At 38.3% G+C, this 18,083-nt stretch overlaps 1 long non-coding RNA gene and 1 pseudogene across 5 annotated transcripts in view; one reads left to right on the plus strand and one right to left on the minus strand.

Moving 5' to 3' along the window:
- LOC130682932 (uncharacterized) overlaps positions 1-18,083 on the plus strand; it is a 109,260-nt gene that overhangs the window by 15,620 nt on the left and 75,557 nt on the right. Inside the window, exon 3 of one of the 5 annotated variants that reach the window (XR_008996392.1) lies at positions 16,286-16,355. The exons of the other annotated variants lie outside the window; for them this stretch is intronic. This is a non-coding gene — a long non-coding RNA (uncharacterized LOC130682932). The remainder of the gene's footprint in view (positions 1-16,285; positions 16,356-18,083) is intronic. 5 annotated transcript variants of the gene reach the window in all.
- LOC118925912 (serine/threonine-protein phosphatase 2A catalytic subunit beta isoform-like) lies at positions 6,417-8,254 on the minus strand (annotated as a pseudogene).

Here is an 18,083-nt window from a genome sequence, read left to right on the forward strand (position 1 = left end):
GTGTCCGGGGCAAAACAGGATGGTTGGTCAAACTACAATCGCTAGATAAGAAACAGCATGGAATGCAAATAACAGATCTCTGATGAAGCAGCCTGTTCTTGACTCAGCATTTAACAAGACCTGAATTCATATATTAATTAATATTTCAAACTGGCAGGAAAATAACTTTTAAGTACATAAAAATGGGAATTGTAAGAAGTACTGGGAATGTACTAAGAGTCTCTAAAACTGCCAGTATAAAAGGGCCCGAGAATCTCACTAGCTGTTTTTTCTTCAAAAGAGGTGATAGAGTTGCCAGTATTTCTAAATATTTTAGCTAAAGTTTAGCATAGGAGATGGTGTAAGGTACAATGTGCTTGAGTTGATTTTCACTGTGGAATTTTATTTATACAGAGACTCTTCATTGACTGTTAGTTTGAAAGGGACTTTGAGGAGTTACAGAATTTATCTAGTCAAGGCAAAAATTAGATCATAATGGGATTCAACCCAATATAGTTTTAAAAACTCTCAAAGAAGGGAATATTCCATTAGTAATTTTATAGTTTTCCTAAAACTCTCAAGCTTTATATGAAACTAGTTTTTTTCTGGTGATGCTAGAAATAGCAAACAGCCAGAAATCCTTCTTTGACAAAGGTTAGGGATTATTTTTCAATGCCCTTTCATTATTTTAATTCTAGAAGTATTCAACTTTTCTTCAGAGTTTGTACTTCCAAATCTTAGTTACATCTGTGGTTCTTTGAATCCTTGAAGTACAGACTTGGGTGTATTAACTGAGCAGACCTGCAAGAGGTTTTTCTTTGGTAGAAAAGAATTTTCTCCTTGTAATACAAGTTTTTATTTCTTCACATTATAGTGCTCATGACAGTAACATGTTTGTAGTGAAAATAGTATAATATAGTAGAATCTTAATAAATTGATGTCTCAGGGACTAAGACTATTAGTTTTATATATCAGAGTTTAATAGATTCTGTAGGCTCTTCAAATGGCTCTCTATACATGGCATCTTATTATTAGGATTTATAACTAAAAACTCACTCTTCAACCTCAGGACCAGAGGTAAGTCTAATCCCAGGTGCTTCCTAGTAAAAAGAAGTGCTTGGAGCCCATAAAAGGTAAAGAATATGATCCTTTGAGACACATATTTTTAGCTCTTTTCTGGTTTCCAGATCTTTGACCTGAGTTACTGTGTTTGGTGAGTAGCTCAGGAATTTTATTTAGGTTTATTTATTAGTATTTTATTTAGGTTGTATTTTTGAGATTGGAAAAACTAACACAAGGTAAAGGATATTTGCTACTTGATGTCAGTGTGAAAGAATTGAAAGGTAGCATTCTTAAACTTTAACATGCATGTAACATCTTCTGGGGGATCTTAGTAAAATTGGTTTCTGGCCCAAGATTCTACATTCCTAACAACATCCTAGGTGGTGCTGATGGTCCAAGGACCATAACTTTGAATACTAAGGTTGTAAAGAGCTTAGCTATAGCTGAGTTAAGCCTTTCACTTTCTTAACTTAGAAAAACAAATAACACCAAGTGAGATACTTTCTGCAAGACAAGGGTGGGGGACATGTGTAGGGATGACAAAAACCACCTTAATGATAAGAGAAATTTTTGTAGAAACTAATTAAGGGGACTACATCAAACTTAAAAGCTTCTGTATAGCTTATGATACCATCAGCAGAACAAAAAGGCATCTACAGTATGGGAGAATATATTCATAAATGATTTATCTGATAAAGGGTTAACATCCAAAATATATGAAATAACTCACACACCTCAACACCCAAAAAACAAATAACCCGATTAAAAAAATGGGCAGAGGACCTAAACAGACACTTCTCCAAAGAAGAAATGCCAATAGGCACATGAAAAGATGCTCCGCATCACTAATCATCAGGGAAATGCAAGTTAAAACCACAATGGTATCTCCTTACACCAGAAAGGATGACCACCCTCCAAAAGACAAAAAATAACAAATGCTGGCAAGGATGCGGAGAAATGGGAACCCTCCTTCACTGTTGGTGGGAATGTAAATTGGTGCAACTGCTCTGTAAAGCAATGAGGAAGTTCCTCAAAAAACTCAAAATAGAAATACCATTTGACCCAGTAATTCTACTTCTAGGAATTTACCTGAAGAAAACAAAATCCCTGATTCTAAAAGATATATGCACACCCCTATGTTTATCGCCAAAGTATTTGCAATAGCCAAGATACAGAAGCAACCTAATTGTCCATCAATAGGTGAATGGAGAAAGAAGATGTGGTACATATAACAATGGAATATTATTCAGCCATAAAAATAAAAGAAATCCTGCCATTTGTAACCACATGGGTGGATCTAGAGGTTATTATGCTCAGTGAAATAAGCCAGGCAGAGAAAGGCAAATACCATAAGGTTCCATTTATTTGTGGAATATAAAAACAAAACAGAAGGAACAAAATAGCAGTAGATATTACAAAACAGACACTGAGAATTGACTAGTGGTTACCAAAGGGGAGGGGTTGGGGCAGGTTGGGTGAAGGGGATAAAAGAGCACAGTAATTTGCAACCACAATGTAAGTTGGTCACAGGGATGGTAGTATAGCATGGAGAATATAGTCAATGATTTTGTAATATCTTTCTATGTTGACAGATAGTAACCTAAGTAGAGGGGGTGAGAATTTAGTAATATGGATAACTGTTGAACCACTGTGCTGTACATTTGAAACCAACATAAGATTATATATCATTGACACTTCAATTTAAAAAACTAATTAAGAAAGCTGTTTTTTAGCACAGTGACTAGAATGTGGATATAAATCTAAATGCTATTTACAATAGCAGCTTAACCTTGTAATTGCTGTTTTTGTTATGCCTTTTTAATCCATGGTTTGTAACTAGACCTAGACATGTACACCCTTTAATGAAATTTATTTTTCTCTATTTAATATCATGAATATACCAAATAACTTTCTACAGAGAACCTTTATATACAAATATTTGCTGTTGCAAATGCCATAAACTAAATAAATTTTTATATTTTGTGCCTAAAGTTGACATTTAGATCTGTGCCAAGCCTCAGTTCATGGTCATTTATTATTTAAGCAAAAGTTATTTACTGAACAGCTCCTTATTCATTTACTGCTTCTCGAACTTTTGCCTGATCTGTTAGGATTATTTGATTGTAACAAATAATCAGAGAAAAACCAAATCAAAATGGTTTAAACAAGATAATAGTTTGCCTCTTTCTTATACCTGAGAGTCCACCTGACACTACAAGATGTACGGATCTAGGCACCTTCTGTCTTGTTGCTTCCTCAATCCATGGCTTTCTGCCCTGAGATTATTTTTTGATCCAAATGGCTCCTGGGGTTTCAGCCATTACAATCACATTCGAGCCAGCAGAAAGGGAGAACAGGAGATAGAAATGCATGTTTTTTCCACCTCCATACTATTCCTTGTACCCACTAGGTCACATTTAATCACATGACCAAACTTTGCTGCAAGGAAGGCTGGAAAGTGTCTTTATTCAAGTTAGCTGTGTGTCTATCTACAAAAGTGAGTACACTGTTACTGTGGAAGAGGAATCTGCAAACTCATCTGCAGGCCAAATCTGGCCACTGCCTATTTTTGTAAATAAAGTTTTATTAGGACATAGCCACACCCATTTGTTTACATAATGTCTGTTGTTGCTCTCACACTACAGTGGCAGAGCTGAGAAGCTGGGAAAGAGATCATATGGGCCACAAAAGCTAAAATACCTTGTCTGGCCTTTTACAGAAAATGTTTGCCATTTCCTGCTATGAAAGAAAAGGAGGGATAATGTATAGTCTCTGTTACATTATTTATGCTACATTATTATGATCCCGTCCTTGCTCATCTTTAGCTGAGCTTAGCTTATCTAAAAGTCCAGCAACCTCTGTAAAATGCTAAGAAATAAGGTCTTTGCAAGAGTTGCCCTTGTCCTGGTACAGGATGTTATGGAGACCATTTGCGTAAGTCCCCAAGATGTACCCACGTAGTACTATTTTTTTCTCTATTTTATCAAGATCAGATTTACAGTTATTTCACATCTGGGTCTAATGTGGATGGGAGAAATGACTTTCAAGCTTCTTATGTGCTGGACTGGGAACTGAAAATCATTCGATATTTTAATAAATGAACAAATGCTATAAGACTGTACAGCTATCAGCTGGCTCACCATAATTGTTTGCTCTCATTTTGCAAATCTGAACTTTAATCAGTCACAACATAATTGTACAGGAAGAGATGAATTTTCTTTCCAGTGAAGGATGTATGTATCTCAAATGTGATAATGATCCCTGATGATAATTTTTTACTACATCAGATTGTCGGCATCATACAAAGAGTAGTATACAAGGGTTATTTACCCATTGCTCAATAACTCTGTAAACTGAAAGCAACATATTTCTACATGTATTGATTACAGCGTAGGCTAAGCTATGCTAACAGATAATTCCGTAAGTCACTGGTTCAGACATAATAGAAGCATAACCCTTCTCACGCAGTCTGGAAGGAGGTGACTGCTCAGGTTTAATGAGCAAAGGTCATGTAGAGACCCACGTTCCTTCTGTGATATTCCTCCTGTTGTGTTTTTCTAGCTATGTGGTTGAAACTGGCTCATCTCCTTGTCCACGGTTCAGCCTGCACAATCCCTCTAATGGTCAGCTTGCTGCAAGGGAGCTGGGAAATTCAATCTTGAGCTGTATGTCTAAATAAGGAGAGGATGGACTGAGGACCAATTTGCTATCTTCAACATTGTGTGACTCTGTGCGTGTGTATAAAGTAACCTTTCTTAGAAGCTTTAAAATGTATTTTGAAGTCTGAAAAATACCTGTGTTTACAAGTGATATCAATGTTAGTAATTTTCTCGTCTTGAAAAGTATGTTCAAATGAAAACCTTACACTGCATACACAGAAGACAGTCCTGAAAACGAACCTTAGTGATTCTGCTGTGCTTTAAACAGAATATGTAATCCTGATGCTGGCTGTTTAGTTAGGAAGAAATGCATAAGATCCAAATACAAAGCGTATTTGTTTGGGGTTCAGATGCATCAGTTTTTGTATAGCATTCCATTTGAAGAAATATACTCTGGTTTCCCAAAGTAACTTCAAAGGAATGTTTAATATTTTATGTGCAGTCCTCAAGAAATGTTAAGGAGATCTGTGTTATAACCCACAACAATACCTTAAAAAATATCATCTCCCACACTTCTTTCATAGTCCGTATTTGTTTAAGAGTCTTCCCAGACTCCCAAATTCTGACATCCTTTTATGCTTTCCTATCTTCTTTCTCCTGTCCTCACCTCAAGCTCTTTCTTACTTGGATCAATTTAGAATTGAGCCTCTTTTTATATTTCATTTCTGCTTTGCTCATTACCTGGATTCTCCACAAGAAAGAACCCTGGGCTGACCCAAAAGGCAAAAATCCTTTCCTTTGCCTTCCTGCATTTCTGACTGGTTGCTCTCCTGTCTTCTAATTTTGCCTTACAACAATGTCAAGAACTAGACTGGCAAAGAAAGGATGCCTGAGATGGTAGGGGAGGGGTAGAATCTGCACAGACAACTGGGGTGGCTATGACTACTCCCACGTTAAAATGTCTTATTTCCATCACACATATATCATAAAGAGCTCAAGTGAGGATAAGGTGGACTGCTGTAACTCCAAAACAGATGGAAAATCTCTCAGTTAAAAAATATTCGCAAAGCTGGTTTATACAGATGTTCCACCTGAAGGCAGAGCTGCACAAGTTAATGCTCACAGTGGAGTATGAAACCCCGATCTATAAAGGGAAAAGGGAAGGGGAGGAAACTGAAAATTAATGAGCACTTACTCAAGTATTGTGTTAAGCTCTTTAAACTATGTCATGTCATTTAAAACCCCCAAAAACCTTTCAGACCAATGTACTCAGCTTGGAGATCTACAGACCATATTCTCAGTAGTACAGGAGTGGAGAGATTTAAAAATGCTTGTGTTTTTATACCAAAAATAATGTTTAAGTGTTTAGCATGATGTAGTGTAAGTGCCTGACAATAGTCTCTTGATTGTAATGTAAATGCCTGACATTAAGCTTTTGATTGCGGAGGCCTCCGTTTCAAAAACATCCACCTGGAAAAAGCGATGGCAGCTCTTACTTAGCTCTTAGCTAACCAGCTAGGTGAGGAACCAGGTCACCACCACCCATGAAGCTCACCTTGGAGATAGTCCTGTGTAACCTAGATAACTGACCATTTGAGTGATCCCAGTTTTCCCTTCCTGTGTCTTAATTCCCGCTCTTATGTTTTAAATTCACCGATTAAAAGTGAACCCATAAAACCCTAGGCTCCCCACACATGTGCCCCAGTAAAGTCAGAGCCCCAGGTCTATGTTCCCTCTCTCTCTCTCTCTTTTCTTTTTTTTCTTTAAAATGGAAAGTTTATTTGCTCAGTACACCCAATAGGATGCAAGCACTATCATGACAAATATGCAGAAATATGCAGGTCAACATAAAACATTAATTTTGTCTAAGTGACAGGAAGTCTCCTTAAGTGTTATGACAACATACTCCCAAGAAGAATCTTTTCTTCAGTTAATTGTATGTTTCAATAAAATGAAGAGTAATGGATTAAGTGGAAGTTAGCTTGTGATTTTTTTCTTAAAAATAAAACCCCAACTCTATTAATCCATGCCGTTTAAACACTAAAACTAAAATTCCCAAATGAAGGCAAAAGGAGATGAAGGAGTTAGTAACCTTGATCGCTTGAACCAGTCCAAAGGAAAATGGTTACTACAAGTGCAGCAGGCAAACTGTTAAAACTGACCAACCCACCTAGAGTATAGTGTTGTACTTAATTTCAGTCTCAAATTGTGCTAAATGCTCATCATTATTAGTATGGCACATTTTGGTCCATTATATGGTTTAATGCCAAGACATCTCAATTTGTTACAGAAACATGTAGATTACTGTTGCTTGTTTGTTTGTTTTTAAATATATATTATCTTAAAAAGCCAGGTATACTTCCACATACAAAGGCAGGTCTTCCCAGGATGAATTTACAGGAAGTAGTCTGGGGTGCGCCGGCTAACATGAGGCTCTCCGCGACGAGGTGCTGGGTCAAACTGAAGGAAGGAATATTTTAAAGTGTCATCTAATTCCATGATAGCAGCCTGGTTCCCACAGCAGTAACAGTAATTGGGCGCACTGAAAATGGTGACCACATTCCGATCATGGCACCAATTGTATCCCTCCATTACAAGTTAGTGGGCGTGAGAAACCAGCGTGAGACCATTGGCATGGTTAAATGTTTCAGAAATGTCTTGTCCAAATGTGTAGCCAGTACCACATGGTGAGATGCCCCACCCACCACGATCATCTGGATCTGACCATAACAGATCACACATTGGACCCTCATGTGGAATTTCTTGTAAACGGTCCAGGGCTCTTACATGATCCAGTGTATCTGTGGATGGAGAGAGACCACCATGGAGGCAGAATATCTGTCCATCTACTAAAGCTGTAAGTGGAAGATAATCAAATAGATGTGTGAAATATTTCCAAACATTGGCATTTCCATACTTCCGTAGACATTCGTCATAAAAGCCATATACTTGGGTAATTTGTCGGCTTTTGTGGTTTCCTCTCAATATTGTAATGCGTTCTGGGTAACGCACCTTTAATGACACAAGAAGAGTCACAGTCTCCACCAAATAATAACCTCTGTCTACATAGTCGCCCATGAGCAGATAGTTTGTATCTGGTGATTTTCCACCAATTCTAAAGAATTCCATAAGATCATGGAATTGACCATGCACATCTCCACAGACAGTAACAGGACGACCAAACTCTTGCATATTAGATTCCTTTGTTAATATTTCCTTAGCCTTTTCGCACAGCGTCCGCACTTGGTTCTCTTTGAGCTGCTTACACTCGTTCAGCTGCTCCATCCTTGGCGAACACCTTGACGTCCATGGCGGCCCGGTCTCCGCTCGACCCCGCCCAGCCCGACCCCGGGCGTGACTGCCCGCCTCCCCCGGCGCCGCCGGCGCTGCGCGGCAGAGGAAGGAACCAGGAGCGTGGCCGCGGGCCCCTTGCCCCGCCCGAGGGCCCCGAGGAGACCCCCAACTGGCTGCGCGCCCCGGAGTCGGTGAGGGACTCGCGGAGGCTGCGGGGAGCCTGGCGCGGGTCTTCGGCGCAGCTCCCGCCGGAGGAGAGCCACCCGCCGCCGCCTGCGGCGCCCCCCCCCCCCGCCCCCTCTTTACCTGTGACCTTGTTGTGTGCCCCTCCGGCATGCTGTGTGCCCCTCTGGCATGCCGTGTGCCCTCCAGGATTTGTGAGTAATAAACCTTGTGTTTTAAAAGTTCCCTGATGGTTGTTGCTGAGGTGCATCTTGCAGTTATTAAAACAATAGGGGCAGTCCAGCCACAACACTGGCTCTGGTTGGGGAAATGTATATAGGGGTTCACCACAAATAATAAGGGCCTAGGTGAGTGTCCTCAAGCATTCCCAGCAGATAGCATCACTCTAGGCAGCAAACGTGAGCATATCCTGGGTCATCAGGAAGATTATTTTATAATCAAATACAATCAAAGAGTCATATGGTATCTCACTGTGCTACTTCAGTTGAGGTAGACTAATGAGGAAGGCAGGCTTAATATGTAAATGACACACATATGCCAAGTAGAGGCCAAAGACCTCACTCATATTATGAAATGAATGATGGCTTTGTAGGAGTTCAAATTCAGAATAGGGCTAAGATACTACCTTGCATATGGTAGTAAAGGCATACTCTAAAGAACATACATCATATTAATATTTTGAGCTATGATTTGGCATAAGCAAGACAATCATTATATTATTATGCTGTTTCTTTGAATTTTGATTTTTTATGAGTATTTTAACAAATTTACAAACTTGTGTTGATTTATATCAGTATGGTAAATTGGATTATTCTTCCCAATTTTTCATACCCTTTTTTATTATATAGAATTAATACAGCCAACCTTGTATCTGTGACTTTGCAATACCTTCACTAGAGAAGGCAGATGGTTACAGGAGGCTGGAAAAAAGGCAATCTGTATTATGTAGCAGTGAAACCTTGGCAAAATGGCACTTTAAATAACATGAAGGCAAAAAAAAAAAAATGTACCTAGTGAACTTGTGGCATTGGAAAAGGAGGTACTGAACCAGAATGTTGATGTGAGGAGGCTGCAATTTGCTGCATTTGAAAAGGTACCACAAGAAAGTGATGAGCTCAGAAAAGAATTGGTTCCAGTTTGCAGGCAAAATTGAGAGGGCATGTAGAGAGCCTAAAAATTCCAGAAGCTGTAGGGTTGACAAATAAAATTGTTTCTTGTTTCCAATCAGTAACAGATAAAAATAGAAAAATACCATGGATTTGAAAAGACCTACTGAAATAGGGTAAATGACATAAGGGAAATGACAAAATCCAGCGCAAACTTATTAAGACAAACCTCGCAGTAATGCCGACAGTGGATACTTTTACCTGGGCAAAATGACTTTGAGAAAAGTGGCTAAGTGGTCCCACTGATGCCTGATGCATGCAAAGTACTTGTACTTACGTCTAGAGAGAGAGAGAGAGATACAGCGCACAAAAATTATAGTGTGGCTTTTGGCACATGAACTGGCTGTAATTAACTGCATCAAAAACCAACAGGTTTTTGAGAGCTGTGTTTGCAAAAGTGCAGCACTACAGAGAACAGTGGACTGGGGTGTTGCTGCCAGGGCCTACCTAGTAAAGGAACATTCCCTATGGGGGGGGGGGAATGACGGAGATGGTTTAATACTTTCATAATAGGGTTTCAGAATGCCTACAGATCAGTGACCACTATATACCTCCCAGTCTTCCCCTTTTCTCTGTTTCACAATTGTGTGTTGGCATGTAGGGTGACAGATTCTTTGTCTTTTTACTTTATACATCTGGATCAAGAAGGGCCACATATGACTCCCATGTAGATCCTGAGCTTGGAGCCTGATGTCACAACTGGGTGAGGATTTTGGCATGTCTTGAGGGGCAGGGTGAAGTACATCACATAAGGGAGCAAAGTGAATAATTATGATCTGAGGAAGACTGTGGTGGGTTGAACTCCTGTTCTCAGTTCACCCCTTCCTCTCTGTTATAGATTTGGGGCATTTCAGTATGTCCACTAGAATAAGCAGTGCATATATCCCTGTCCCATTGAGGCGGGACCTGCTTGAAACATTAATAACATGACACAAGATAAAGCTTTAAACATATGTGAGTGATTTGGCTTGGCCTCTGCAGTTCCATGATACATCATTAAAAAAAACCCCAAACCAATCAACAAAAATGCCCTGTGTAGCCTCCTATCTCAGAATGAAGACATGGGGAGCAGAAATGAATCTGCTTATAACCTGATGCTAATCCTCAACTAGTCCAGCTGAGGCCAGCCAAACCCCATATGAATAAGGAAATTTAATTTGGAAGGTATGAAGATTTTCTTGGCTTTGTCAGTTAAGCAGCATTATTTTAGTAGTAGCTGATGAATACAATTGGCATAAGACATCTATACACAAAGAATTCATACCTAGTTTTATGTTTCTGCATACCTCAGTAGCAGTAAGTTAGAAAACATTTTGAGTCAAAACGAGAATTCTTTTTTTTAAGTCTCCGTATATTAATAAAGTTTTGGAAATCCTGCTTTAGATGGTTCTGATTAACCCCATTTTATGGAAGAGGAGACTGGAGCAACTCAGAAAGGTCCATGGCATTGAGTTATAGGGTCTGAATGAGGCCTGCCTGACTTCAACAGCAAGATGTTTCTACTAGAGGCCTTGCTGCTGCTTCTTATTAGTTTTAAGTAGCTTCCTTTTTGTTTAGGTGACTATTAAATTCTATATAAGAACATGCAGAGATCAAAGGAAAGAAAACGTTTTCTAAAAAGGAAGATAGAAAGGAAAAAGATGAACTGCCAAATTCATATGCTGAAACATGGCAGAATAACATAAGTAAAACTGTGAGTGTCCAAATCCTGTCAGATATTTTCACCATCAGGATTGACATAAAAGCTCATGTGTCTCTACTATTAGCAGGCAAGAACTGCTTTCAAAACACATCAGAATTGTGACTGTTCACCAATAAGATTGATATTAACATCAAAGTGTGCAGACTAAAAAAAAAAGCAGCACTGGAGAATCTTGCTGAATTAGGTCTGGAATGGAAGGGCTTTTGGAAATAAAAGTGCAGATTACAAAACAAGTAGATTCTTTTAATGTTCAAGAGAGCTTTCCTTGTTTAAATTTTCTTCACTGGAGCATAATTTGAGGAGTTTTAGACATTAATCACATCATGGATGGGTGCCGGAGGAGCCCCTCCAGAGTGTTGTTTTTTCATGTGCCTCTGTTGACAGACCCTTTTAAACATGGAAGAAAATGTGGGAGCTCCTTGGGAGTTTTCACGAACGGTCCGTAAGACGTTCCATTCCAAACCTGTCACCAGTCATGCTATGACGAGAGCCTTCACTTCCTTAAATCATTGACTCTGTTGGGTGAACAGAGGCCCTCACACCTCAGCACTTTAACACCCCTGCCCCTTCCGTCTATCTAGAGGGAACTGTGGTGACTATAGGGCTGCTTTTACAGAGGCAAGCTGATAAGAATGTGTTGCTTATGAGCATTACTTCTTCAAAGAATATTGTGGAATACTAGAGTGGTGTAAAGAAGAAAGGGGAAAACCAGTAAGAAGAGGAGTTTAAATCCTTTGCCCGTCCTCCTCAGCCCAGCCACCTACCCACGGCTTCCTCACTTGAGCAAACTCCTTATTTCTGAAATACCTCAAAGGCTGCCTGCTTCTTAATTTATTGGCTGTCTCTTGGGTAGAACTACTCATCTCTTTCATATGACACTCTGGGACATTACGCTGGAAGCAATTTTGAATCAGAGAAGGAGAGTTACCCCATAAGTAGGGGGACTCTTTCAAGAAAAAAAAGTGAAGTGGTTCAGGCCTGGGAGGTGAAACTCCTTATAAAGGTCACCCTGTAGACACACTGTCCTGGGAAGGTCATTCCAGTTGGGAGATCCTCTCAGCAAGGGCCTGGGTCTAGGTGTTTTTGTCCTTGGCATCCCGAGGGACAGAGAGAGTAGCTGTTTAGCAAGGGCAAGCTTTCTTCTGGAACACTGTGAGGAGAGTTAATACTTCACACAAATCAAATTTGTGTCGATGAAAATCACAGATTTTTTTTCCTGTCACTGGTGAGGTACCAACCTAGGTGGAAGGACTCTCTTCTCTATGAGTTTGCTGCTTTTCTTTTTGCATCCTGCCTCCCTCTGTCCCAAATAAGCCTCTCTTAAACTGAGTAGGGGTCACAAGAATGGTCAGCATTTCATATGCTCACCTTTCTCCCTGTCACTTTTCCGCTGGTTGGGAATGGAGAGTTAGGGGCACATCCAAATGACATGATTTATTGGTCTTTCCCTAACCACCACTTTTCAGGTATTACTATAAGAAGTTGGCCTTTTCTCTGAGTGCTGTTTTTTTTTTCCTGTTTTTATGTATTTTTGCTCATTTCATTAAAGGGGAGGGATATTTTGTGATTTGCCTTCACTTTTTCCAGCGTCTAAAAATGATTACAAATTATTTATTTAATTGCTGTGTAATAATCCATAGAGTGAATGTAACATGGTTTATTTAAGAACTGCCCTATTTTTGGACATTAAATTTGTTTCCATTTTTGGCTATTATAATAATGTGAGAGGGAACAATTTGCACAAATCTTTTTGTTTTGAGGTCATTTTCTTAGTTTAAACTAATCTGTAATCTGCCAGATACATAATTATCTGACCAAAGAATAGGTTGGCTTTTAAGGTCCTTGAAATATTTAAGCCAAGTTGAGTCCTATAAAGATCGTTGTAATTTGTACTCCCAACAGGATGGCTTAAATGTGCCTCTCTGAGTAAATCCTTACACTTTTACAAAACAAATCAACAAAGTATACAACTAACTTTGCTTGTTAGAATATTTATAGCACCATGGGTTAAAAAAAACAAATAATTGCAATTGCCTTAAAAAGCATAAAGGTGTGACAATAGCATTTTTTAGTGTGCTTTTTGATCACTAGGGATTATTTCACTCAAAAAAGTAAAAAGACAACTGTTGGATCAGTGTGATCTAACAAGTTTGGGTGTCATTAAATGGATTTTTCAGAATCTTGACTTCAGCTGGCTAAGAACAATTTTTTAAACAGTTTTAACAAAGGTAGACATACATTTTGAAAATATAGTGTACTGAATATTTTAATTGTATGCATTTATTTATGCTGCACACAATTTGATAAATTTTGACATGTGTAGACACTCAATGAAACCATTACCACAAAATTAAGATAATGAACATTTCAGTCACCCCCAACTTTCCTTTTGGCCCTTTGTATTCCTTCTGGATCCTTGCTGCCCTCCCACTATCCCATCTGCTTTTTGTCACTGAAGATCAGTTTGAATTTTGTAGAGTTTTAAATAAATGGAATCACAAATTATGTCCTCTTTGTCCGGCTTCCTCCAATCAACCTATTTTGAGAGTCACCTCTTGTGTTTCCAGTTTGGGGCTATTGTCAAAAAGTTGCTATGAACATTTGTGTACAAAGCTTTCTTTGATGGACATTATCTTTCTCATCTCTTGGGTAAATACCTAGGAGTAGAAAGGCTAGGTCATGTGGTAGGTGTATTCCTAATGTCTAAAGAAACTGCCAAACTGTTTTCCAAAGTAGCCATGCCATGTCTCATCCTACCAGCAGGATTTGAGTGTTCCATTTCCTCTGTGTTATCACCAAAACTTGGTATATCAGTCTTTTTGAATTAAGACATTCTCATTCTAACAGGTGTGCAGTGGCATCTCATGGTGGTTTTTTCCCAACTGAGTTACATTAATGCTGTAAGGAGGCAGAGTGATATAGTGGCACTATTGTGTCCCTTTGTGACATTGGATAAGTTACTTAACATCTCTGTGCCTTGGTTTTCTTATCTAAAAAGTAAACATGATGAAAACTATACTACATATTTTAACAACATTGTTATTAAAATTAATGGACATATTGAATGTAAAATGCTGTGTAAACTACATAAGTAATAGATATTATCGTGATGATGGTTAAATTGCTTCATGATGCTGGGCAAATCACTTCAATTTATTTGAAGATTACTTTCCAGTTCTATAAGTTGAGGGGCTAAATAAGGTAACCTCTAAGTCTCCTTCAGGTACAAAAATGTTCTTGTCTACAAAATACACCGATGTTCCAATGCCACGTAGGTACACATATTCATGGTAAAGTCCTCCTTAAGGTGGAAAAAAAGATAGATAAACATTTAAAAAAACATGCATGCTTTATGATTTCTTATTATCTTAGCTTTGCCAAGTTTTAAAATTCCACCCCAGATTTCTATTTTTGTGTGTCCTATGTGGAGGTGGTTAGTAATAAGTTCTTCCTTTGTTTCTGCAATTAATCTGATCCACAGAGAAAACAATTTTAGTATTTACACAGAAACTCATCTTCTGTACTCCAAATCTTTTAAATAGTGTGATAATTTCACTAAATATGAGGCAGTCATTTCAAAGTATTTTTGTAAAGTTTAAAAAATTAAATCTGGTGACCCAGATCAAGAGCCAGGTCAAATTTTGGGATGATAAAAGGTCTAAGAACCTCTTTTATTTGTATACAAATGAAATAATTTAAAGGAGCACATAATAGAAATTGAGAAAACCAAGGGAACTATGTATAGAGCCATTAGGAAGATGTCTTAATTTAATAATGTTTTGCCAGACATCTGTGTTATTGCTTAAAATCAGGTAAACAATATGAAATTTGATAGAATAGCATCTCAAAGTTGACTTAAAATTTTTTAAGAGATTTAAGAATATAGCTTGTTGTACCCAGTTAATGTATTTCTTAGTAGTTAACTCAAATACATATTTATTTCCTGATAATTTTGGTGACTTCACTGCAAATTATGATAGAATTTAGTTGCTTAGTTTGAAATGTATTCACAAGGACATACTTTTTTCTTCAACTTCCCTTGAGTATATTATAATTTATTTATATTCTGTAGGGATTAACAATCATAAATATTAGATAGAAGAGAGGTAGCAGAAAGCAGGAGCCAGTTCCTTCATTTTCTCTGGTAGTTAGCAGATTGAAAGCTGACAGTCTTACATTTCTCACTAAAAATTCTGTCTTTCCAACATTTTATTTTACTGTATCATCTTTCTTGAGTTCCTGTACTGCATTTAAGGCTTGATATTTTTGGATTTGTTTTCTAACAATTATAGAATTATGATGATGAGTTCCATTATTTCTCCCTGCATGTGTTCACACCTTTTGCCTTCTCAAGTGGGTGGAGTGCCTGCTTGTCTTTTAACACTGGGCTTAGCCAGGTAACTTTGGCTAATGGGATATTAGCTGACCTGACACAAACAATTCCGTGAAAAGGGAATCTGTGGCTTGCTCTCTGCCATCTCTGCCAACACCATAAGAATATCTTGGGGCTAGTTTTCCAGAGGATGGGAGAAATGTGGGCTGAGCCACAGCACCCCACGCATGTCTAGGTGCCTGGATCAGACAAAGGCCAGCTGCCCCATTAAGTGAAATAGTCCACCCAAGATCAGCAGAACCACCAAGTCAATTCTCAAGTGACACCAGATGCATGCACAGGAAGCACTTAATACTCTCTGCCGTTGAGAGTTTGTGGCTGCTTGTTATGCTGTTATATGGAAGTATAATAATCTGGAACAAAAAAGTATAGACATTCAAATTTTGCCACTATATCAGGAACCTCCTGAACCATTGATAATGAACAAGAAAAGGTTTCATGCCACATTGTTTGGCAAGATGGATTTATTAATACCATTAGATCTTTTGTTAGGAAGGATGAAAGCCAGAGACAGAGTTTTATACTTGTCTGACTTAAAAAAAAAATTCAGGTAGGTTTCTTATAGAAAAATGGAGTTTCATTGTTAGTTTGAAGTGCAGTTAGATGGGATAGTTCTTAGGTGATGGTTCTCAATCCTGGTTGCATAGGAAAAGCAGTGGGGGAGAGTTCCAAAAACACCCTTAACCAGGCCCCACCCCAGACCAATATAATTACCATCTCTAGAAATGAATCCCTGGCTGATAGATTGTTTAACTGTGCTTCCCAGGTTTCTAGTGCACAGCCTAGGCTGGCAGAGACTCCCCTAAGGGGAATGATAGTATCAGAGATAGTTATAAACATTCTAGTCTGACCTTGAAAAACAGATTTCTTACAAAAATTTAGCACTAGGTCACTTCCATGGTTACAGGTGAAGAACAGATGGTTGTAAGACATATGAAACATCAACACTGACTGAAAGGCTTTTTCTCCTAAAACAGGTAGGAGTTATGTATCTTGTGAACATTCCCAGCATTGGTGTCAATCTAACAGTTTCTACTTGTCTTATTCAGTGCAACTCAGAGTTTAGTATCTCTTAACCTCCCAAGGCTCTGCTCTGTAAGCATCCTGGGTTCAGTTTCTCCCTAAAATGTACTAACATGAGCAGAAACGAACAGAAGTCCAGGGCCTCCAGAAATCAAGAGGCAAAACAAAGATGATGGGTCTGGAAAAATGACGATTCTGATTTCTGCCTCCACAGCAGGTTGAGCTGCTGTTTGAAAATGTTCAATGGTAGTGTTACTTTACCAGGATAAAGATTCTAACTTCAAATTCACATAGGCCTGGGTTCAAAATCCAGTTTTATCACTTACTAATTTCAATTTCATCATTAAATGTATTAAATAACATGATGTGGGAGATTATCCCCCACAGTTCTTGGCACGTAATAGACTCAATATAAAGTGATAATAGTTGTTTTCATTACTATTACATTACAAAGCAATTGGTTCTATGTTATTAGAATTTCAATCTTTTTGAATTTACTGAGGCTCTTTTTGTGGCCTAGTATGTGGTCTCTTCTGGAAAATGTTCCATGTACACTTGAGAAGAATGTGTATCCTGCTGCTTTTGGGTGTAGAGTTCTGTAGATGTCTTTTAAGACCATCTGTTGTTCTAGTGTGTTGTTCAGTGCCTCTGTGTCCTTACTTATTTTCTGTCTGGTGGATCTGTCCTTTGGAGTGAGTGGTGTGTTGAAGTCTCCTAGAACGAATACATTGCATTCTATTTCCTCCTTTAATTCTGTTAGTATTTGTTTCACCTATGTTGGTGCTCCTGTATTGGGTGCATATATATTTATAATGGTTATATCCTCCTGTTGGACTGACCCCCTTTATCATTTTGTAATGTCCTTCTTTATCTCTTGTTACTTTCTTTGTTTTGAAGTCTATTTTATCTGATACAAGTACTGCAACACCTGCTTTTTTCTCCCTATTGTTTGCCTGAAATATCTTTTTCCATCCCTTGACTTTTAATCTGTGTATGTCTTTGGGTTTGAGTTGCGTCTTTTGTAAGCAGCATATAGATGGGTCTTTCTTTTTTATCCATTCTGTAACTCTGTGTCTTTTGACTGGTGCATTCAGTCCATTTACATTTAGGGTGATTATTGAAAGATATGTACTTATTGCCATTGCAGGCTTTAGATTCGTGGTTACCAAAGGTTTAAGGTTAGCTTCTTTACTATCTAACTGTCTAACTTAACTCTCTTATTAAGCTATTATAAACACAGTCTGATGATTCTTTATTTCTCTCCCTTCTTATTCCTCCTCCTCCATTCTTTATATGTTAGTTTTATTCTGTACTCTTTTGTGTTTTCTTTGACTGCTTTTGTGAGTAATTGATTTTATTTTTTGCCTTTAGTTAGTATTTGGTTGGTCTGCTTTCTTTGTTGTGATTTTATTTTCTCTGGTGACATCTATTTGGCCTTAGGAGTGCTTCCATCTAGAGCAGTCCCTTTAAAATATCTGGTAGAGGTGGTTTGTGGGAGGCAAATTCCCTCAACTTTTGCTTGTCTGGGAATTGTTTAACCCCTCCTTCATATTTAAATGATAATCCTGCTGGATACAGTATTCTTGGTTAAAGGCCCTTCTGTTTCATTGCATTAAATATATCATGCCATTCTCTTCTGGCCTGTAAGGTTTCTGTTGAGAAGTCTGATGATAGCCTGATGG

This window comes from Manis pentadactyla, chromosome 3, assembly GCF_030020395.1.
Source record: "Manis pentadactyla isolate mManPen7 chromosome 3, mManPen7.hap1, whole genome shotgun sequence".
NCBI classification, from domain to species: Eukaryota; Metazoa; Chordata; class Mammalia; order Pholidota; family Manidae; genus Manis; species Manis pentadactyla.